Here is a 24,386-nt window from a genome sequence, read left to right on the forward strand (position 1 = left end):
AAACTTTGATTCCAAAACGAGTCCAGCTTACCTGAATGATGACATCCACGACGCAGAGAGCACACCCGGACCTTACCTTCTAACCGAAGCTCAGGGCTCCACCTGTGCTTTCCATGACAACGAATACCGCAAATGCTCGCCACCTCCCTTCTGTTTCCCAGAGCCTCTTTCTCCCTCCAGGGAGACTGATTCTGCCTTGATGTGACCAAAGTCCATGCGCAGGTCTTCTCTGGGGCACCGTGCATCCCTATAGACTGATGTCGACATTTTCTGGAATGTCCACAGGCGGCTTGCTGAGATCCGTCTTCATTAAGTACTGCGCGCTACACGTTAAGATCTACACTCAGCTTAAGAAGGCTGGCGCAGGGTTTTCTTTCACCAAACTACACCGTACAGAGCTCCACTTCCACGAGGGTTGCCAGGTAGAAATCCCAAGGAGGACATAAGGGGACCAAGACCATGTGTGGCTCCCGGCCTTCCGGAAGGGGCAGGCCCCAAACTGGCGTTCCTGTTAGCTCCCTCTTGGCGGAGCCAACCCAGCAGGCCAACTGCTTCGCTAAACCCCAGTGGCCTCCTCTGGGTGGAGCTCGCCCAGTAAAGCTGAAGGGGGTTGGGGTGGGAACAGAGGCCTAAAAGCACACAACAAGGGTGGCATTCGTTCATTCACTGAGGGCAACCAGGACCGCAGCTCCCAGTATGGGACTCGCTGGTGGCTTTCTCACAGCAGATCATTTGAGACTGGCAGGGCAGTAACCTAATCACACCTTAAAGGTCCCACCTTGGCATTGCGGATTGGGTTTCCAGTGCATGACCTTTGGGGAATACGTTCAAACCGTAGCATCTCAGTGAATTTTCATCTGAGGGCTGCTTTGGTGAAGAATCTGCTCCCAAGCTCATTTAATTGGTTGGCAGAATTTATTTCCTTGTGACTATATGAGTGAGAGCCCTAGTCCCAGCTTTCCATGTGGGCGTCTTTCAAGGTGGCTGCTGTCTTCATCAAGTTATGCAAGGAAACTGTCTCCTCAGAGAGGACCCTCCATCTCTCCCTCTCTTCCTTCCTGCCCTTTCCTAAGATTCATTTATTTATTTGAAAAGAAGAGTGACACAGAAGAGACATTTAAAAAAAGAAATTACTTGAAAGGCAGTTAGAGACACTTCACTGCCACTCCCCTCCCCCAGATTTTCAATCTGCTGGTTCAGTCTCCAAATGGCCACAACATCTGGGGCTGGGCTAGGAGAAAGCCGGGAACTTGGAACTTCATCCGAGTCTCCCACATGGGTGGCAGGGGCCCAAGCACGCTGGTCATCTTATGCTGCTTTCCCAGGCACATTAGCAGAGAGCTGGATCAGAAGCAGAGCAGCCAGATGCTTGTTTCAAAGGGCAGCTTAACTCACTAGCCATAGCACCAGCCCCTCGGTTTTTTTTAAGGATGTTTAATTAAATTAAGCCAGGTCTACCTAGGTATCTTTTGGTTAACTCAAAATTAGGGATTTTTTTCAACTTTTATTTAATAAATATAAATTTCCAAAGTACAACTTTTGGATTATAGCCACTTTTCCCCCCATAACCTCCCTCCCACCCGCAACCATCCCATCTCCCACTCCCTCTCCCATCCCATTCTTCATCAAGATTCATTTTCAATTATCTTTATATACAGAAGACCAACTTAGTATATACTAAGTAAAGATTTCAAAAGACTACACCCACGAAGACACATAGAGTACTGTTTGAGTAGTAGTTTTACCATTAATTCGCATAGTACAACACATTAAGGACAGAGATACTACATGGGGAGTAGGTGCACAGTGACTCCTATTGTTGATTTAACAACTGACACTCTTATTTATGACGTCAGTAATCACCTGAGGCTCTTGTCATGAGCTTCCAGGGCTATGGAAGCCTCTTGAGTTTGCCAGCTCTGATGTTATTTAGACAAGGTCATAGTCAAAGTGGTTCTCCCCTCCCTTCAGAGAAAGGTACCTCCTTCTTTGATGGCCCATTCTTTCCACTGGGATCTCACTCACAGAGATCTTTTATTTAGGTCATTTTTCTTGCCACAGTGTCTCGGCTTTCCATGCCTGAGAAACTCTCATGGGCTTTTTAGCCAGATCCGAATGCCTTAAGGGCTGATTCTGAGGCCAGAGTGCTGTTTAGGACTTAATTTGGGATTTTAAAAAATTTTATTTATTTGAAAGGTAGAGTTACAGAGAGGCAGGGAGAGAGAGAGAGAGAAAGAGAGGTATTTTCCATCCACTTGTTCATTCGCCAAATGGCTGCAACAGCTGGAGCTAGGCTGATGCAAAGCTAGGAGCCTGGAACTTCTTTCAGGTCTCCCATGGGTGCAGGGGCCCAAAGACTTGGGCCATCTTCCACTGCTTTCCCAGGTATATTAGCAGGGAGCTGGATTGGAACTGGTGCAGCTGGGACTTGAACCGGTTCCCACATGGGTTGCTAGCACTGCAGGCAGCATCTTTACTAGCTAAGCCACAGCGCTGGTCCTAATTTGGGATCTTATATCTGCAAAGTTCGTCCACCTTTGCTGTGTTCTTTTGGATACAGCAAATCACAAATTCTTGCCACATTCACAGGCATAGTATGAATACTAGGAGTAAGAATCACGTGCATCATTTTAGAATGTTGATTACCACATGTCCTTTTTTTTTTTTTTTTAATTTATTTGACAGGTAGAGTTACAGACAGTGAGGGAGAGATAGAGAGAGAAAGGTCTTCTTTCCATTGGTTCACTCCGGAAATAGCCGCTACGGCCGGAGCTGTGCTGATCCGAAGCCAGGAGCCAGGTGCTTCCTCCTGGTCTCCCATGCGGGTGCAGGGCCCAAGCACTTGGGCTATCTTCCACTGCCCTCCCGGGCCAGAGAGCTGGACTGGAACCCAGCCGGCAGGCAGAGGATTAACCAAGTGAGCCACAGTGCCGGTCCCCACATATCCTATTTTTAAAAGTTGTTTTTGCTGGATTTTTCCAGGTTTATCTGTTTAACACCTTGGTAAGCTTCTCTGTAAATTGGAGGATGATAATAAAAAACTATCAGGTTGTGGTTGATTCATCTTTCTTTTGAAAGAGAAGTGTAAATAGAAACTGTTCAAGTTGAGCTGTGTCAGTACTACTACTACTACTACTACTACTACTACAAATATGTTTACTACCCTGAGGCTTTTTTTTTTTTTTTAGAGAAATACTGACTTTTAAAAAAAAGATTTATTTATTTACTTGAAAGAGTTGCACACAGAGAGAAGGAGAGGCAGAGAGAGAGAGAGAAAGAGAGAGGTCTTCCATCCGCTGTTTCACTCCCCAGATGGCCACAACAGCTGGAGCTGTGCCATTCTGAAGCCAGGAACCAGAAACTTCTTCTGGGTCTCCCACATGGGTGCAAGGGCCCAAGGACTTGGGCCATCTTCTCTGCTTTCCCAGGCCATAGCAGAGAGCTGGATTGGAAGTGGAGCAGCCAGGACTTGAACTGGCGCTGCAGGCAGTGGCTTCACTTGCTATGCCGCAGCACAGCCCCTGGGTGACTCTAAATTCACTCTATTTCAAATAAATTTAAGGGCCCACGCTATGCAAGTATTACGCAACCTATGCTAATTTCTTATTACTGGGGCATGTGTTTGGTACAGCGGTAAAGATAGCACTTGGCATGCTCACATGGAACATCAGAGTACCTGGTTTGAGTCCTGGCTCCTTTGCTCCTGATCTAGTTTGTTACTGATGAAGTGCTAGGAGGCAGCAGGTCAAGTACTTGGGTGTTTGCCACCCCCATGGGAGACCTGGATGGAGTTCTAGGCTCCTGCTTTTGCCTCCCCTAGCCCTGGCTATTGTAAGTATCTGGTCAGGGAAGTAACAGATTGAAGGTCTCTCTCTGCCTTTCAAATAAAATGAAAATAAATAATTGAAAATGAGTGAATAAAATAAATTAAGTTTTTATTACCTAAAGAATTTCCTGTTTCATTTTCTCTTTTCTCCATTGGCATAAAGACTTCCTGTGGACAGGCACCTACCATGGTTCCGGAACACAGTGATTGCTGGGTATACACGGGGCGAATAAATCTATTTAATGGAGAATTTACATGAAAAACAATAATCAACCTTTCGAGCTAGTATTTTTCAGGCTTTTCTTGCTTTGCAAGACATAAAGACATTTACTCTATCTCTTAGCCGTCTCCATAGAGGTTTACTACAGTTATCAAAAACTGAGTAACACACTCATTCCAGGGAGCGACCTGCAGAAGCAATGGGGTGGTCACCACGTCCTCCCGGGGAACGTCTCTCAGGCGCTGACTCCCAACGCCAAATTGTGCGGGAAGGATAAACTTCCGGGGTGGGAGTGCAAGTGCTTCCTCCGTCACAGAGCTACCGAAGCGTGCTCTCTCCCTTCCCTGAGGACTAACACACTTCCAGTACCTTTTGTCAACTTCAAACACAAACGGCGACTAAATCAGCACACTGCAGCCTTTTTGAAGCTTGTGCGCTCAGTTCTTGGACTCCCTGACCAAACTTCCTCCCTTCTTTGCCGAGGCTCATAGGGGGCGCTCGCAAAGTGCTACTCACGGACTGAGGAAGCGCTACTCAGAGGCGCTCACCTCACAGCGCAACGGAACGGCGCAGCGCCACCACCTCAGACTTCGTTCCCTTTTCCGCGGCAGGAGGCGGGGCCAAAGTCCTTCATTCAAATAAAAAACCAGGATATTTGCATGGGGAAATGGAGAGTCCGTGCGCTTATTGGCGGAAAGCACAGTGGGCGTGGTACTTAGTAGGATCACGGAGCCCCGCCCACAATAATTTGCATAACGGCCCCGGCGCGTGCAAGGGAGAAGCGGGTTTGTTTTTGAATCTGCGGAGGCGGCGGCAGTGGCGGCGGCAGTGGCGGCGGCAGCGCGGCGACTGGAGCGCGCGAGACGGGCGGCAGCGTCGGGGACGGCTGCGCGGGACGGGTCTGTAGGAAGGAACTTGGTTCCCCCTCCCTCAGCTCCTGCCCCGAAAGGTATAGGTGATTCCCAGGGGCTGTTCTAACCACATTTTCTGAAATTACTATTGTATTTCGGAAGAGCCAAGACCGCAGTATGGCGGCTGCGGGCGTTGCGTGTGCGCCTGCGCGGCTGCGGAGCTGCGGGCGGCGCTGCATGGGAGCACGTGATCTGGCGGGGTCGGGCTCTAGCTGCAGTTGTGCAGCTGCCGGGGCGGTGGCTGCGCAAGCGCAATATTCATTTTCGAGATCTAATGTTCTTGTTGGGCGCCATTTGGGTTCTAGATTTAATTTTCCTCACTCTTGAGGGGTTTCGTTTTGTTCGTCTCAAATTCCCACATCTTTCAAGAAAAAATGTTCCTCTGATGTTGTGCTTCGGTTCCCACCTCAGACTTCTCTGTTTCTCCAGTTCTTTGAGAAGCTGGGGACTTAATTTTCTATAAAAATAGTTGTCACTCGTGGTTCTCGATTATGGCTGTGCTTTTAGGGTCTGGCTGGATTCAGGTTTCTGTTCAGGGAGAAGAAGAGGAGCACTTTATGGACTTAGGAGGGGAAGTGCATTTCTTTGAAATGCAAATTTGCAAATATATTTTCAACCCGGTTTTTACCAGTTCTATTATGAGTGTGAGGAATGCTTACAAAATAGAAACTGTTAGTTTTTGGTCATATGCAGGGGAGGGGGAGGGGAAGAATATACTATGTAGTTTAAAGTGAAATCTCAATCTTTTTAGCTATTTTTTGAAAAAAATTTTGATGTTAATATTTTTAATCAATTTATATGCTGCTGAGTATGTGAGTTTTACATGTTTCGGTCCCTTTGATCATTTGTTCATTCCTACTTTAGTTATTGTTATTCTTTAAATCAACACATTTTCTTAGAATTTTTGTTTGCGATATGTGAGAAATAACACTTTGTAACTTTTTCTGATGAAGAATTCTGCAGAGAACTCCCAGTTATGCTGACTGAGGCCTTTAATGAGGAAATAAAGTGAGCCATCAATAGTAATGCTGTTAATTTTTTTTAACATTATACTCATACATGTGTAGAGCATAAAATTGTGATTTTTAGAAATGTGAAGTGTGCTAATGGTTTTAGTTTCTTAAGATAATTTTAAGTATGCTACTGATTAGTTAAAAATGACAGTGTCACTATATTTAAATCTTACATAACACATCTGGGAGATGTTATGTAAGGTTTGATATGATTCTACCATTGTGCAGATTATTTCTTACTAGGCTAAAAACTTGTAACTGGTGTCATAAACTTTATGGGTCTTTTATATAAGAGTTGGTTTCTGGATTGGTTATTTAACTCTTAAGTTTGAGTCCGTCTATTGTCAAATGAAGAAAAGGCTATTGCTTTATAATCTTGGCTAGTTTGGGGACATTTTTATTACCTAAAACAAATACCGTTAAAGTGGTAACGTAGATGGAATTGAAAAGAACACTTTGGTTGGTGGATTTTTAAATGACATCACATGAGATAGAATGGAGTGATAGGAAAAATTATTTTTTCCCTCAACAGAATTTTAGTTTGTTCTGAGGTAATTCCTGGCCCTCTGAGATCTATGCAGAAATGTGTGTAATCTTGCCCCTTTTAGACTTCTGGGGTAGCTACCCAGTACTCTTCTCCTCCTTGCCCGCCCCCTTTGCTATTTCAGGTGACTTTAAATTGAAACTATGCTGTATCTTCTATGTCTGTGTACGTATATGATGTTTGTTTATAGTCACATAACATATTTAGGTTAAGAAAAGAACTTTGTCCTTAAGGTGTAGATACCCTTTCTACTTTCAGAAAAGTGAAACTTTGGTTTCTATATTTAGACTTATGTTTTTGTTTAATATATAGGTCAATATTGAAGGTCATAAGGGATACATGAAAACATTAAAGCACGTAATGTGCATTGTAAATATTATTTGTGGGAAAGATTTGCTGTCATGTTTGTTAAAAGGCACATGCACATGTAATTCTATAAATTTAACTAAGGTTAATGATTTTTCTGAATATCAACTCTTTAGGACTCTGTAAAGAGCAAGCATATTTTGAAATTTTAGTATGGTAGTTATCATACCACAAAATTTCAACACATATGCAGCATAAATAAATATTAAAACTAGGTTACTCCAGAAATGAATACTAAGCTTTTAAAATTTTAAGCATGAAAGTTAGTTAGCAAAAAACAAATTTTAATGATGAAGCTGTAAACATTGTATTTTTTCTTTATGATTTGTGTGATAAATATATTTCAGTATTTTTAACTTATCAAAGATCATCTGGAAAATGTTGACAAATAATTAGCAACATTTAGAAATAAGTGTACTAAATGTTTTGGATGACTTTTCCATGGTTGATCAATCTGTAAATGTTTATGGACTTAGTTATCAATTATCATTGGAATTGTAATTTCATGCCAGCATTTTAAACTTAATACTGTATATTATCAATATTTCTCTATTTATAATTCCCCATGTTATGGTTTTTTAGTGATTACATTATACTATATTGTAAAAATATCCAAAATTATCAAATAATCTTTTCAAACAGTTTTTTTAAAAGATTTATTTATGTATTTGAGAATCAAGAGTTACAGAGAGAGAGCAAGAAGAGAGATCTTCCATCTATTGGTTCACTCCCCCGAATGGACGCAACAGCCAGGGCTGAGCCAGGCTGAAGCCAGGAATCTGGAGCTTCTTCCAGGTCTCCCACATGGGTGCAGGGGGCCCAAGGACCTTGGCCATCCTCCACTGCTTTCCCAGGTGCATTAGCAGGGAGCTGGATCAGAAGTAGAATATCTGGGACTCAAACTGGTGACCATGTGGGATGCTAGCACTGCAGACAACAGCTTACTCTGTTCCACAGCACTGGTTCCTCAAATGCGTTTTTAAATGGCTACATAAGAATGTATTGCGACTTATTAAATTTTATTTATTGAACCTTTTTGCTTATTTGTCTATTATAAATAATACTGTAGTGAACATCCGTGTCCATGAGTTATGAACTGGCCCAGAATAATTCTGAGAAACATTCCTTTGAAAATACTATTTTAAAGAGCTTTTAAAGTAATTTGCAAAATTGATAAGAACTTAAGGTTTTTCAAAAGCATTGTCCATACCCCCATCAATTGGGTGAGTGTACAATAAAATAGCTCATTTATTCTTTTGATAACCAGTGAAGTTGAATTTTTCATGAGCAAAGAATTCTGATTCATTCATTAGGGTTATTTAACCTGTGATCCATTGTCCTCCAATGGTTGTACTGATAAACTTAAAAAGCTCCTTGGATCCCTTCATGTACACAAGTTTATGTACACAGTATGCATTTGTGCATTTTGTTGGGTAAAAAGTTACAGCTTTCATCAGCCTTTCAAAGGAATATACTTAAATGATACGTTTTAAAAACATGTTAAGAGCCACTGTGTGTGAGCTCTAATTTTTTTTTTTTAAGATTTATTTATTTATTTGAAAGGTAGAGTTATAAAAAGACATCTCCTATCTACTGGCTTATTTCCCAAATGGCTGCCACAGTTGGGGCTGGGCCAGCCCAAAGCCAGGAATCAAACTCCATCCTGGTCTCCTTCATGGGTGCAGAGGTCCGACTACCTGTACAATCTTCTGCTGCTTTCCCAGGTGCATTAACAGGGAGCTGGATCAGAAGTGGAGCAGCCAGGACATGAACTGGCACCTGTATGAGATGTTGGCATTGCAGGTGGTGGTTTAATTCACTATATCATGATGCTGACCCTGTGAACGTCCTTGTTACAGCAGTTCTGCCTTGCTAGCTGTTGGGCTGGCTGTACATTATATAAATGTGTGTTAGTGCTCCATGCTATATGAAATAATCAAAATTGTTTTTCACGATAATTTTTTTTTCACATAGTAATTGTACATACTAATGGGGACAGTGTGGCATTTCAGTACATACCTAGACAAGTTTATCATTTCCTTCTGTTTGGAGCATTCAAAATCCTCTCTATCGGCTATTTGAAATATTGTTGTCAATATTTGAAATATTGTTGTCAACCAGTAATCCTACTGTGCTGTAGAACATTGGATGTTATTCCTGCTATCCAACTGCATCCCTAGAATCACCATCCACTCTCCTGTGCTTCCTCTTCCACAGCATTCTCAGGCTCTGGTAATCACCATTTTGTCCTCTTTTAAGTTGGGCTTAACTTCCACAGGTCACAGAGGACATGCGTTATTTGTTTTTCTGTGCCTGACTTACTTCACTTAACATGATGTCTTCTGGCTCCATCTGTGTTGCCATGAATGATGGGAATTTCGTTCTTTTTAATGGCTGAATAATATTCCATCGTTTGTGTATATCACATTTTCTTTATCCATTCATCCATCAGTAGACACCTAGGTTGATTCTGTATCTTGACTTGTAAATAAATAGTGCTGAATTAAGAATGTGTATGCAGAAGTCTCCTCAACTTACTCATGTTCCTTTGGAAATATACCCAGTAGCTGGAGTGCTCAATCATATGGTAGTTTTATTTCTAGCTTTTTGAGAAAATACTGTTTTTTTATAATTGCCGTGCTAACTTATGTTCCTACCAACAGTGTATGAGAGTGCCACCTCTCCCATCCTTACTACCATCTATTATTTTGTGTCTTTGATAATAGCTATTTTAACTAGGATGAGATATGTCATTGCCTTTTCACAATTTTCTTTGCTAGTTTTTTCTGTCAGCTTTTGCAGATGGACTTTTGAGTCATTTGATTAAAGTAAAAAGCACCGAAGTGCCTTTTTAGTGCAGTAGGCAGCACATCAGTCTTAAACAATCTGAAAGTAAAAAGTGCCAACTAATGTTTTGTTTAGAATTGCTTGAACTTTAAATTGAGGTGAATTTACCTTTTAGTAATTTGTTTTTTCTTTATTCATGAATATGATATACTTCTTATAGACTCCCCAAATGTATTCTTGGTCTTCAAAGGATTCATGGAAAATCTACATTATGGAATATTACTTATGGATTTCAAATATTTTTTTGCCCTAAAATACACTTATCTTTTAATTCCCATTCTCCCATGAATTGTTTGACGTACTCTCTTCCTATGTTTAGAAACTGGGAAAACTTGCGATACCTATGACTTTTCAGTGAGATGTTGTTGTACTGGTTTCTTAGTGCTGATATAATCTGAATAGGAATGAGTTAGGAGAGGATAGAGGAATACATTTCTGTTTTTAATCTGGTTTAGGACATGATGACATAAAAGTAGCACCAGTATGAAATTAGAAGTGGGATAAACAGCTTACAAAATAAAGTGCTATTCAGTATATGAAACCAATATGTCTATATTGTTAAACATAGGCTTTTTTTCCCCCCTAAAGGATAAATTTTGAAAAGTAATCTAATTCAGCCTGGCCAGGATGGAGCCTAATCTCATAAGAAAAATAAAAATAAAAATAAAAATCTTTTGTTGTAGTTTTCTTGCTATCTTTAACTTATTTTCTTGTAAGGATATTTCCTTAATTAATATAAATTAATTATCCATTAAATCTCTTCTTTATGCTGTTGCAGTGAAAATCTTTTCTTAATACTGATGTACTTTTGCAGCAATTTAATTTTTTATCTTTTTCATAATGGGTAGTGGAAATAATTTATTACTAAAATATTATTTTCACTGAACTTGTTACACTTGAGAGGTCGTAGAGGCATGAAAAGAAGAAATCAAAGAAATAACGATAAAACTAAAGTTGTAAAAATTACTGGCCTTATGAAAATAAGTCTAGAAAATAGATACCAAATGTTGAGACTGACTTTTCTTAAACAGTTTTGAATTTGTGATGAAAAAATTTTAGCTCTGGGTCTTTTTCAAGCAGATCCACTTATGAAAGCTTGGATATTTTACCTTTTGTGTGACCTTTGCCATTAGCTAAAAACTTTTCTTAATCTTGGGAAATTATGATACTTGATTTCTCAGACTATAATAGACAAAGAGTAGCAAATTGGAGACAGGATGAGTGTTCCTAGAGAAATGCATGTGGCTGTCATCTTGATTGTGAGAGACCTATTTCAAGTGTTAGAAGCAAGAATTTATAAACTCAGTTCTGAAGTTTGGGAATCAGTATTTACAGAGCTGAATCATTATTTGCAGTGTGTTCGTTATGATAATTATCATTTTAATATTTCTGAATTGTAGAGATTGTTGTGTTTCATTTAACCTGTTTGAGAAGGCAAAATAGTGTGTGATGAAATTCAGAAAGAAGTTTTGAGGCCTATGGAAAATTGGCATAGTTTTTCAAAGAAGTCATAGATGGAAAGAAGTTTGACGATAAAAGGTCTTGTTTTTGAATTCCGAGCTACTGTGAGGCATACTATAGATAAAAGTCAGGTGATATTTTAACATTATTTACGTAGTAGATTGCCAGATTATCATTGATGAACCCTGGGGAGCTATAGTCCTCTGCACTTTCCTAGAGTGGTTAGAAGAAATGACCTATCTATTAGTGGGACTTCTCTTAAAATTCTTGCCCATTTGACCTCCTTTTGTTTTGTTAGTGAGTCCAAGACTCTATAATTGTTTGGGTGTTTTCTTTCTCAGATTATCCCGCTATCCACAGAGTAAGTCAGGAATTTCTACTGGCATTTTAGTTTGTTCACAACTGAGAAGTGAGTTTCCATAAAGTTAAACTTTGTTTATATATGCTTCAAGTTGCTTAGTGGAAATCATTTTGTATTGGAGAGAGTATGAGTAAATTATATATGTGAATGTTTTTAGTTTTAAAATTTTATTGTATGAATTTTTGATTTAAGAGAGTTACTTTAGCATTTTCTTGGCCACCTTTAAAAACAAAATGTAGGCAGCCCAAGTGTACAATTGATAGCACTTCCCTGAGAGTGTTCCTAATTGGACCTGTATAAACATGAAAGTCTGGAAATGAAGATGATTTCTTCAAACTTTGCTGTCAGAAATGCTCATATTTGCTCTGCAGTTTTTCATCACTCAGAAGGTTAAACACTGTTTTTTGTTTTGTTTTGTTTTTTTTTTTTTTTTTTATCATAACTGTAACTAGCCATATATCCTTTAGTTTGGGAGGTCTCTTTGTATAATGGTAATGTGAGGTCCTTATGGCTTACTATGTGATCCTTTTCCTCTTTGTTGTTTTTATCCTCCTGCACTGCTTTGGAAAACTAATGTCTCCAATTACAGTGACCATGGCACATTCACATTCTAATAAGACGTTTGAGTTGGATGTTAGAATAGGGATTCTCAGAATTGTTAAGGGCCTGGAAGGATCTCTCCATTGGTCAATAATCTCAATGATAATGCCTTCCATTTTATAAAAGGTAAAAATGTGGACAGTAAGAAGGGAATCTACTGTTTTGAGGACCAGGAGAAAAGTTTAATGGAACAATAGTAAGTAACTAAATTGCTGTAGCTCATTTCCAGTCAAGTCTTTGCAGTGTATCTGTCCTATTACCCTTACTAGAGGACAAATCTTTTTTTTTTTTTTTTGTTTTGTTTTGTTTTCTTTTTTTTGAGATGGCAAGTCTTAAGGAAGATATGGGAGAAAGCATGGGAGGGTCAACAGGGACAACTTTTGAACTTCTTTATGATGGGTAAATGTTAGAAGCAAATTGGATTAAAGGCTAAGCTACCAAAAGACACTCCATTACTGTTTCAAGGTGGAAGATGTTTTCCATTACTACTGTTTGAAGATGACAAATGCTTCATACAAATGCATTCATACAGCAATGTAAAGTAGGACATTTTAGGGTTTATAGGTGGTTTTGCCTTATTAGCACATGGCTTCCCTGGGTAGAGCATGAAACTCTAGTGGCAAGGGGGTAATAGAAGGGGCATTGGGGACACACATCATTCTTTTGAGACATGATGTAAACATGGCTCATGCCACCTTAAGCCATGTTTTATGAATGATAGTTCAGTCATTGGGACATTTAGCTGGGAAAAGAAGACTGAGAAATGTGTCTAGCTGGTGGTAGACTGAGTTAGAGTTTTATAAAAGAAGAGGATATTAGTGAACAACTAGCATTTTCTGCTATATAAAGAGGCCAGAGAAGTGGTCTCTTAAAGTAATTAATAATTTGATATCAAAAACTGGTTCTGTTTTAAGAATTAAACTGTGGTTAGTTTTGCAAGAATTGGAGTTTTTAATTTTTAAAAGCTAATGTATTTTTGAACCTTGCAAGCTAACTTGGTTAAATTAAAAGAATGGACTGCAGAGAGTTGAATTATAATTACTTATATTGCTAATTTTGGATTCAAATTAGGTTTATGTTGGCATTATTTTATCTATTTTTTTCTTTATAATAGTTTATATAAAATACATTTTTGGGTTGTCTTTCAGATATACATAAACTTAAGAAATGTGCATATTCAAGGTGTAATATTTGATTTTTATTTTCACTGATAATAAAAATTGTGCATTTTTGGGCTACTGTGTGGTGTTTCAATACATATATCCACTGTGTAATGTTCAAATAAAAACATATCCATCTCAAATATTTATAATTTTACAGTAAAAACATTCAAAATCCGTTCTTCTAGCTTAAGAAAATCATTTATTTAAGAGTCAGAGAGAGACAGAGAAAGCTCCCAACTGTTGGTTCACTACCCAAATGCCTCAGCAGTTGGTGTTTGAACCTGGACCAATGCCCAGGAACTGGGAACACAATTCAGATTTTCCATGTAGGTGGCCAGCAACCAATCACTTGAGCCATTTCTACTGCCTTTTAGGGCTTTCATGGCAGGAAGTTGGTGTCAGGAAATAGAGGTAAGAATTGAACTCAGGTACTTTGCTGTGGGGTGGAAGCAGCTTAATTACTAGACTAAATGATAGTTAGTGATCCTGAGCATTTTTTCATGTCTGTTGGCTATTTGATTTTCCTCTTTTGAAAAATCCATAAGTCCTCTGCCCATTTCTTACCTAGATTGTTTGTTTTGTTGTGTTTACTGAGAACTTTATAAATTCCTGGATATTAATCCTTTATTATTTTCATAGTTTGCAAATATTTTCTGCCATTCCGTTGGTTGCCTCTTCACTTTTTTTTTTTTTAAGATTTATTTATTTATTTGAAAGAGTTGCACAGAGAGAGGAGAGGCAAGAGAGAGGGAGAGGTTTTCCATCTGCTGGTTCACTCTGCAGTTGACTGCAACAGCTGGAGTTGTGCCAGTCCGAAGCCAGGAGCCAGGAGCTTCCTTCAGGTCTCCCATTTGCGTGCAGGGACCTAAGCACTTGGGCCATTTCCACTGCTTTTCCAGGCCATAGCAGAGAGCTGGATTGGAAGTGGAGCAGCTGGGTCTTGAACCAGTGCCCTTATGGGATTTTGGTGCTTCAGGCCAGGGCATTAACCTGCTGCGCCACAGCGCTGGCCCCACCTCTTCGCTTTGCTGAGTGTTTCTTTTGCAGTGCAGAAGCTTCTCAGCTTGATGTAATCCCATTTGTCAATTCTGGCTTTGATTGCCTGTGCTTCTGGTGTCCTTTTTAAGCAGCCTTTGCCTATGCCAATGTTTTGCAGAGTTTCCCCAATGTTTTCAAATAATCTGATGACATTGGGTCATAGGTTGAGGTTCTTGATCCATTTTGAGTGGATTTTTCTCTAAGGTGTAAGATAGGGTCTTGCTTCATACTTCTGCATGTGGAGATCCAATTTTTCCAGCACCATTTGAATAGACTGTCCTTGCTCCAAGGACTTATTTTAGCTTCTTGTTGAAGATATATTGGCTGTAAATGTGTAGATTGATTTTTGGAGTTTGTGTTCTGTTCTATTGCTCTACACAGCCCATACCAAGCTGTTTTGATTATAAATGTCCTGTAATATGTATTTTTTTTAAAAAAAGATTTATTTATTTGAAAGTCAAAGTTACACAGAGAGGAGAAGCAGAGAGAGAGAGAAAAGTCTTCCATCCATTGGTTCACTCCCCAGTTGGCTGCAATAGCAAGAGCTGTGTTGATCCAAAGCCAGGAGCCCGGAGCTTCCTCAGGATCTCCCACACGGGTGCAGTGGCCCCATCTTCTACTACTTTCCCAGGCCATAGCAAAGAGTTGAATCAGAAGTGGAGCAGCTGGGACTTGAACCAGCACCCATATGGGATGCCAGCACTGCAGGCGGTGGCTTACTTGCTACACCACAGCACTAGCCCCCTATAATATGTCTTGAAGTCTGGTATTGTGATGGCTCCAGCTTTGCTTTTGTCGTGTAAGTTTGGTTTAGCGGTTTGGGGTCTTATGTTTCCATACAGATTTTAGCATCGTTTTTTTCTAGATCTGAGAAGAATGTCATTGGTATTTTGATTGGGATTGCCTGGAACTTGTAAATTACTTTTGGTAGTATGGACATTTTGATCCAATCCATGAACATGGAAGATTTTTCCATTTTTTTTTTTTTTTTGGTGTCATCTTTTTCTTTCCTTAATGCTTTGTAATTTTCATCATTGTGATGAAAATTTGTTTGAAAATACATTCAAAGGAGTTAGTTTGACCTCCTTGGTTAAGTTTATTCCAAGATATTTAACTTTTTTGGGGGGCTATTGTGAATGGGAATGATCTTTAGACAATCATTATTGCTAAAAGGATAAAGTCATCATTTAGGGCACTAGACTCATGTAGTATTACCCTATCCTACTTTTAAAATATCATATTTCTCCCCTTTTCCCCATTATCATTTAGCTATGGAACTTACTGAAAATGGTCACTCAAAACTGAGGCAAAAGCAAAGTTCCATTTTTCTTCCATAACCTTTCCTTTGATCAAGTTTCTGCTCATAAAGCCACAGATTAGTCTATATAAATTTGTCTAGTGACTTTGATTCTATTTCTTTTGATATTTGATGAATTTTTGGCTATTTAATAATTTATGTAGGTTTAATGAAATATTAAGTAATATAAAAAGACTTTCCCAATGTTTGTGTAACAAAATGATGTCCGTTTGATAGGAGGTTTAAGAGTTAACTTTTGTTGGGATGTTTTGTAAAGTGGTATAATATTTATCAGCTTGTCTACCAAGCCATATGTCATTTATGTCAATGAATTTTCATCTACAGTACCTATCACTGTAGGGAACATGATTCTTTGTGAGTCCCACATTTGCGGTCTTTGAGGAAATGATATTTCTTACTTTTTTTGAAGCTTGGGATATATAAAGTATAGAAGAGTTAATAAATTGATTTCCTGTGAAGGTTTAGTAAGCATCATTCCTACATCTGAGGTGTAGACCTTGTTCCATTTCATACCTAATTAAAAGAGATTTGTGTTTAGATATCATGTTTCTTGTGCGGTCATGGTTACGAATTTGATTTATCCAATTTTATCCAGGTAGCAGGAAAACATTCTTATTGAAACTGTGTAAACTGGTACATTAAAAGGAGTTAGTTATGATATTTTATACAATATTTAATCATTGTTCTAAGCAGTTTCTACACAAGGTCATCAATAAATATATTCAGTATTTTCAAGCAATTCTGAAAATGTTTCTGCCTGTTTATTAGCTTATCATCTATGCTCACATTAAAATCTTTCAAAGGATATTTGTCCCCTCTGAATTCCAGGGGTACTGGACTAAAACCCTACTTAAATTACCCTAACTTAAATTGAAGATTAGAGATAAAGCAGAGTATTTTTTCTTTCAGGACCATTAAAAATAAGATGTTAGTCACAGTTAAGTGAATTTACACATTCCTGGGTAATTGTTATTTTGCTGGTTTTAGATTAAGTAATTTATTTAAAAAGGTGTCTACTCTGCACTAATGGAATCATGAGAATCTTAACCCATCTCCTCGATATAGTTATGACAGATGTTGTTTCATAAAGGTGATGTTCTTTATCTCGTATTTAACTCATCCTTAGAATTATCTTCACTATTGTGGAAATTTTCTTTGTCCCTGTTCTAAGACTCTTGTCTTTCATATACCATATCTTTTTATTGATTTATTGCATTTTTTGCAGAGAAGGGTGAACACATTTTCCAGTAGCTTTTTGAACAGGGATGCAAAGGAGTTATATATTTTTAAAGACCATGTGTGTCTAAAAAAAGTCATTCTGTATTTTTGTGCTTGATTGATAGTTTGGCTGGGTATAGAACTCTCAGCTGAAATAATTTTCCTTCAGAATTTTGAAGGCAGTTTTAAAGGCATTGCTTTTTCTTGCTTCTCTTATTACTACTGAAAAATCTGAAGCCATCATTATTTCTGATTTCCTGCCCCAATAGAAGCTTTTAGAGTCATTTGTCTCCACTATTTTAAATTTTTCTGTAACACACCTTAATGTGGATCTGTTTATTATTGACTGCTCACATTCATTGGGATTTTTTGGTCTGGCAAGTCTTGCTTTTTAATTCTTGAATATTTTAAGTGATTTCATGAGTGGTTTTTTTCTTCTGCTATTCTCTCATTCAAGGATGTACTTTTGGATGGATATTTCAGCTATATCTTTTCCTTCTATTTGATACTTTTTTGCTTAGGTAGATTTCTTTATTATTGAGTCTTCTATTATGTTCTTATTTTCTATGTTTTATTTCTTGGACATAGTGATAAATGCACTCTTGATATTGTATTCTTTTTTTTTTTTTTAAGATTTATTTATTTATTTGAAAGTCAGAGTTACACAGAGAGAGGAGAGGCAGAGAGAGAGAGAAAGAGAAAGAGAGGTAGGTCGTACATCCACCGGTCCACTCCCCAAATGGCTGCAACGTTCGGAGCTGAGCTGATCCAAAGCCAGGAACCAGCAGCTACTTTTGGGTCTCTCATGTGGTTCAGGGGCCCAAGGCCGTGGGCCATCTTCTGCTTTCCCAGGCCATAGCAGAGAGCTGGATTGGAAGTGGAGCATCCAGGTCTCAAACCAGCGTCCACATGGGATGCCAGTGCTTCAGGCCAGGGCATTAACCCGCTGCACCACAGCACCAGCCCTGACGTTGTATTCTTGACTCAAGAATGTGACATATTTCCTTTTCTGAATATATTTTTTGATGTGTTCTCGTTCCTAGATTATCTGTTGCTTTGTGTGTTGAGTTGTGTGTGTATGTGTGTGTTTGTGTTCCATATTAGACAGTTTTCTTAGTTGCTTTCTTTTCCCTTGTCTGAGTACATAATGTGATACGAAAGATTGAAGTATTGATGCAATGTATAAATTCTACACTTTTGAGCTTCCTTATAGGGTGATCAAATGGACCATTTTTGGGAGCTCCCCACCAGACCCTAGATCTTATGTCTTGTGCTGGTCATATAACTCTAGAAATGGCTTTCCATTTCTTATTTATTTTTTTCGGCAGGCAGAGTTAGACAGTGAGAGAGAGAGACAGAGAGAAAGGTCTTCCTTTCGTTGGTTCACACCCCAAATGGCCACTACGGCCTGTGCGCTGTGGCCAGTGCCCTGAACCGATCCGAAGCCAGGAGCCAGGTGCTTCCTCCTGGTCTCCCATGCGGGTGCAGGGCCCAAACACTTGGGCCATCCTCCATTGCACTCCCGGGCCATAGCAGAGAGCTGGACTGGAAGAGGAGTAACCAGGACAGAATCTGGTGCCTCGACTAGGACTAGAACCCGGGTGCTGGTGCTGCAGGCAGAGGACTAGCCTAGTGAGCCGTGGCGCCGGCCTTCCATTTCTTGTAAGTAGCAGTAAAGTACTACTTGTTGGCATTCTGGGAGATTAATGGAAGAAGAGGACTAGGGATCTCTACAGCCAGCACTGATTGCCTCTCAGGTATGGTACTCTTAATTATTGGTGTTATCTTCATGCTTTTGCTAGTGTTGGGAAGAGCAGCTATTCACTAGAACGTGATGTAGGGACATCTAGGTTATCTTACAGCTTTTGAAACAGCTTTCATTAGTCTTCCCTTTTTAAGTCACATCATCCCACTTTTTTTCTTCCTTCACCCTAGTTTCCAAAGGTACTTGGTTCTTCTGCTTAGAATTTTTGGGGGATTTCTGTCTTGTAAATCAAAATGATTCTTAACTGTAGCTTGAGATACGGTGTTAAGAAAATGCTTGGTTATTGCTGGTCCTGCTTATTTTTCGCTTCCTAAATCTGTTTTGTCTAAGCCAGGGGTAGGGAACATCTGGTCCATGGGCCGAATAAGGTCAGTAAGATCATTTGGCCAATGCAGCCATAGGTGGGACTTGAGATTCAATAAATCTATATTAAACTAACTTTTTTTTTAAAGATTTATTTATTTATTTGAAATTCAGAGTTACACAGAGAGAGAAGATTGAGAGAATGAGAGAGAGAATGAGAGAGAGAGAGAGGTCTTCTATCCGCTGGTTCACTCCCCAATTAGCCACAAAGGCCGGAGTTGTGCCAATCTGAAGCCAGGAGCCAGCAACTTCTTCCGGGTCTCCCACGTGGGTGCAGGGGCCCAAGGACTTGGGCCATCTTGTACTGCTTTCTCAGGCCATAGCAGAGAGCTAGGTGGGAAGTGGAGCAGCCGGCTCTCAAACCGGCACCCATATGGGATGCCAGCGCTTCAGATCAGGGTGTTAACCCACTACACCACAGTGCTGGCCCCCAGAACTAACTTATAAATTGATAGTTTTGTGTGACCTTCAAATGATGTTATAGATAACCAAATGACCCTTGGCAGAAAAAAAGATCCCTGCTCCTGGTCTAAGCTACTATCTTTTACTTTTCTCCCTGTTCTTTAGGATTTAAACCTTCAAATATATTTTCACTGTAGGTTAAGTGGGATTTGAAAGAGTGAAATTATATATTTTTACTTCATCTTCTTAACAGCCTTCTAACATTCCTTTTTCCTTTTAATTGTGTGATGTTGATAATAACTTCTAATTAAAATGTCTTATCTCAATAAATGAAACATGTATTTACTTTTTACCAAGTATGGGGTACTTCAAAAAGTTTGTGGAAAGTACAATTAAAAGGTAAGTTTATTTTATGTGTGTGCGTGTGTGCGCGCACATGCGCGTGTGTGTAGGAGGGGTGGTGTTCAAATAATTCATGGAAAATGCATATTATTTAAAAAGTGATATGAATTTCAAAAAATTTTTATACCAAAATAAATTTATATTTTAATTCCACTTTCCATAGACTTTTTGAAGTACCCTTGTACACTTTTAAACTTTCTCTTTAGGGTCTGTGGGATTTTCCCTAATTCGCATCTGTAAAGTTTTCTAATAGTGTGATGTATAAAAAATGTAGTAGTTGACCAGTGGTAATTCTTTTCCAGATTTTTAGTTATAACTGAATGGCTGTTGGCAAATGATTACATTCTGTGATCATAAAAGTGGAAGATTGTGGCACTTTACTTGGTCACTATAAGAGGGGAAAAAAAGAAATTGTAAAAAATATTTTTACTCAGGAAGAGGTGAAACATTGGATAGTCATCAAAATGTTTACCTAATATTAGAAACTGTTTACAAATATTTATGCTTTTTTCTTAAGATTTTATTTTTATTTATTTTGAGGCAGAGTTACAAAGAGGTCTTCTATCCACTGGTTCACTCCCCAAATGGCCACAATGTCAGGAGCTGAGTCCATCCAAAGCCAGGAGCCAGGAGCTTCCTCTAGGTTTCCCATGCGGGTGCAGGGGCCAAAACATTTGGGCCATCTTCCACTGCTTTCCCAGGCCATAACAGAGAGCTGAATCAGAAGTGGAACAGTTGGGACTCGAACTGGCACCCATATAGAATGCCAGCACTGCAGGCAGAGACTTTATCTGCTATGCCACAGCACCAGCCCCAATATGTGCTTTTATAAACAATGATTAGACTCATCACAAATATGCTTTTTAAAAAAAATCTTATAAAAGAATTTATGCAGACTGTATTCTACTTAGCAATATTAATAAAGTTTAAAAATAAAAATTGATTTATGTTCCATAATTTTCTTTTTTTAAAAAAAATATATATTTATTTATTTGAAAGAGTTACAGAGAGAGGAAGATCCTCCATCGGTTGGTTCATTCTCTAAGTGGCCGTAATAGCTAGGGCTGAGCCAGACTGACGCCAGGAGCGTCTTCTGGGTCTCCTATGTGGGTGGTAGGGGCCCAAGCATTTGGGTCATCTTGTCATCTTCTGTTGCTTTTCCCAGGCACATTAGCAGGGAGCTGAATGGGAATGGAGCAGCCAGGACAAGAACTGGCACTTGTATGGGATACTGGCATTTCAGGCAGTAGCTTTGCCCACCATGCTACAGCGCCGGCCCCTCTTCCCTAGTTTCTTGTAGACTTCTTTGGAGTTCTGATATGCTAAGCACACAGTAGTACAAGTATTCTAGCAGAATAGTGCATTAGAAAAATCTTAAAAAATGGAAAGATGTCCTACAGAAGGTATTTTTTCTATCCTGGATTCTGAAGTGCAGAGATTTGGAGGCCCAGACTAAGAGTGTAGTTGACTCCTTCCTGTAAAGGAAGAGTTGAGATCCTAAAAATGAAGATTCTTAAAGATGTAAGATTTTCTGAAATTTTTGTGGTAGAAATAAGCACACTGAGAATTAGTTACAGCTCACCATCTACTGAGAAAATACTGGTAACACTAAGGGAAAAAATGGAGAATGAATTAAAATGTGATTTCTTCACTCTTACAATGATTAGTTAGATAACCAAGATACAAGTAATGAAATGTGGTGAGTACAATAACATGCATAAGAAGATCTTGAGAGAGCAGTTACAGCTGGTTTGGGGGATGGGCATAGTAAGAAGAAAGGAGAGTAAGAAAGGATTGTCAGTGATAAAATAATTTAGACTAAATCATGAATAGGATTTGCCAGGTGAACTGGGATAATGTCTTTGGGTCTGAAAGTAAAGGGGCTTTGACTGTGACACTAGTTAATCTGAGTAACAGTCTCCTCATTTTCCTTTCCTAACCTGTCCTCATCAGATAAAGAAATAGAACTGATGTTGGAGGGGTAGATGAAGATCTGTGGGCCGGGGCTATTTCAACTGTTAATCAGTTTTGTGAATTTATTTAATCTCTGAGTCTGTTGCCGGTGTCAAGAACTGGCAATAAAAATCTACCCTCAGGGCTAGTGTGAGAATTGATTGAAATAGTGTGTATACAACTCATCTGAAGCCTTGATCCATAATACTACCTTTGCTACTCCTTTGTCTTGCAAAGTTCCTTTCCAGATAGAGGCATTCAGCATACTTATTGATTTTTATTTAAATATCCTGGGATAGGACACTTAATTTTGTTCCAATGTTAATATACCAAATTTCTTCTGTGTATCAGATAACACCACTATTCACAAGTTAAGCTTCTTGGTATTTGGATATCTGTTAGATGCTACTAAGAAAGCAGAGATGAGCTTTCTTTTTAAAGCTTTTGAGGTGGTGTCACAGAATAGCGTGTTGTAGATACAGTCAACTGCTTTGTTACCTTCCAACTAGGCATCTGTAAATCCTGAAACTTAAGATGGCAGGTGATGTCCTGTAGACACTGCTGTTCAAGTTGGACACAACTGACAGAGTTTGTTCTTTCTCTCTAAAAGTGATAGGGGATTTGTAGCTAGTGGTTTTTTGTTTATTTCTAATTTGCTGCTGATAATGTATATGAATTTAACATTCTGTGTAAACTGTCATTTGTTACTGCACAGTTTATGCAGTGTTGCTTTGCCAAATAAAAGCTCAAAGTAAAAACAAACAAACAAACAAAAAATAAATATCCTGGGATAGTAGAGAAAAATCTAACAAATTCTTAGGAGAATTGTAATACTGAAAGAGAATGGGTACAGTGATAGAGCTTACATTCCGTATCTAATTTTGAAATCTAAATTAGGTGAAAAATAGCTTTATCAGTTACTGTTAGTAGATAGCAGCTTTTTCTAGCTATTCTAAGAATACAGTTTAGACTAAGAAGAAAGTAGTTAGGATTTACTTTGGAAAGATATTTGACAAGAAAAGGAAGGGTTGAAGAGGGCAGAATGTTACATAATTTAAATTTTATGGATCAGACTTCCCCCAATCTCATATTCATCAGGCAAATGTAAATGTTTCGGTTCTTTGTCTGGGCCCGGGGACTCCCATCCCCATTTCAATAATATGCCAGTGCCACAGCAGTGTTTTGTCTGTTCCAGTCTTTTCTACTTTATCCCCATTATGTTTTTCATGAATAAACTTTGCTTGAGCCACCCTCAGAGAATCATATATATACATATTTACTTATTTATTTTTTGAATGACCAATATAGTGAGACTTCCCATTCATTGATTCACTCGGTAAATGCCCATAACAGCTTAGGCAGGGCCAGGCTGAAGCTAGGAGCCCAGAACTCAATCTTGTTTTCCCCCTTGGGAAACCTGTTGCTTCCCAGGGTTTACATTATCAGGAAGCTGGAATCAGGAGGGGAGCTGAGACTCTAACCTAGAACTCTGATATGAGATTTAAATGCCTCAAGTGGTATCTTAACTGCTCCGTCAAATCAGCTCTAATAGTTATATTTTTAAGAATTAATATGGCTTAGATCAATTATAACTTTGATTTTTCATGATACTGCACTTAAAGCAGTTTTTACATTCATGATCCAGTCTGCCCCAGGAAAAATAAATAAGGATCTTTTAAAGCTGAGTAATTCAAGACTTTTTAATGAAAAATTTCAAAAATATACTGAAACAATGGACTCCATATGCTCATCACTCAGCTTGAATGATTATCTCTTCTTTTTAACTCTATTCCTGCCATCTTCTTTATATCCTGAAAAAGTTTTAATAAATGCTTACATTTAATGATGGATAGAGGAAAAGATAGCACAAGATAACTACATTCTAGGAAGATAGATCAAGGAAGAGAGAAGAAAAATGTGGATTGCATAGCTAATGGGAACTGTCAAGCAAACAGGTTCATTGTGTGCATTTGTCCTCTTCTTGATGACACTGTTAGTATCCTTCCCTTATTTGTCTTGTTAATATACTCTGCAGACTGAGTTTTACCCTTTTGTGCTCTCTTTTTGTCCCCCAGATTGTCTACATTATTTTTATTTGCTTTTCATTCATATCAGAATGTTGGGAGGATAGTAGTGGGCATGAAATGTAATTTGCACTGGGACCAAATACTCACCTGGGGATGTATTTGTGACCATCTGGACTACCGGAGAGAGAAATTATTTTTATCTTTATTGGTAAATTACTCAAAATAAGCTCTGTTGCTACCTAATTCTAAGGACACTATTGTCAAGATTCAAACTGGATTGTAAGCTGTAACCATCCTGTTACATTGGAGCACTTTGGGGCTTAGACTGTGAGGAGAAAATCTTTAATTAGCCATCTATAAATTGAAATTAACTTGATCAAATGAATGTCAATGTAAAAAAACTTAGTTTTCCAGATATAAAGTTGAAACTCTTTTCATGATAAAAGTAAAATAGAAGGTAAAAAAAAAAAAAAAAAAACAGGCCTTGAGCAAGGTTTTGGCTTTTTTTTTTCTGGACTGAAATGGAGGCTTTCTTTCAAGCGAATTCCCTGATGTTTGCTCTGTGTGATTTGGCTCTATCTCTGTAAC

The 24,386-nt window shown here is 38.8% G+C and overlaps 1 protein-coding gene across 3 annotated transcripts in view; it reads left to right on the forward strand.

Annotated features, from left to right (window-relative positions):
* Positions 1-4,883: 4,883 nt before the first annotated feature.
* The window catches only part of ATF7IP (activating transcription factor 7 interacting protein), a 140,066-nt gene continuing 120,563 nt past the window's right edge, over positions 4,884-24,386 (forward strand). For 2 of the 3 annotated variants that reach the window (XM_062194861.1, XM_062194862.1), the window contains exon 1: positions 4,884-4,995. The gene's annotated coding sequence lies outside the window, so the exon portion shown is untranslated. The remainder of the gene's footprint in view (positions 4,996-24,386) is intronic. The other variant, XM_062194858.1, reaches the window with a different exon arrangement.

This window comes from Lepus europaeus, chromosome 6 (assembly GCF_033115175.1).
Source record: "Lepus europaeus isolate LE1 chromosome 6, mLepTim1.pri, whole genome shotgun sequence".
Taxonomy (NCBI): Eukaryota; Metazoa; Chordata; class Mammalia; order Lagomorpha; family Leporidae; genus Lepus; species Lepus europaeus.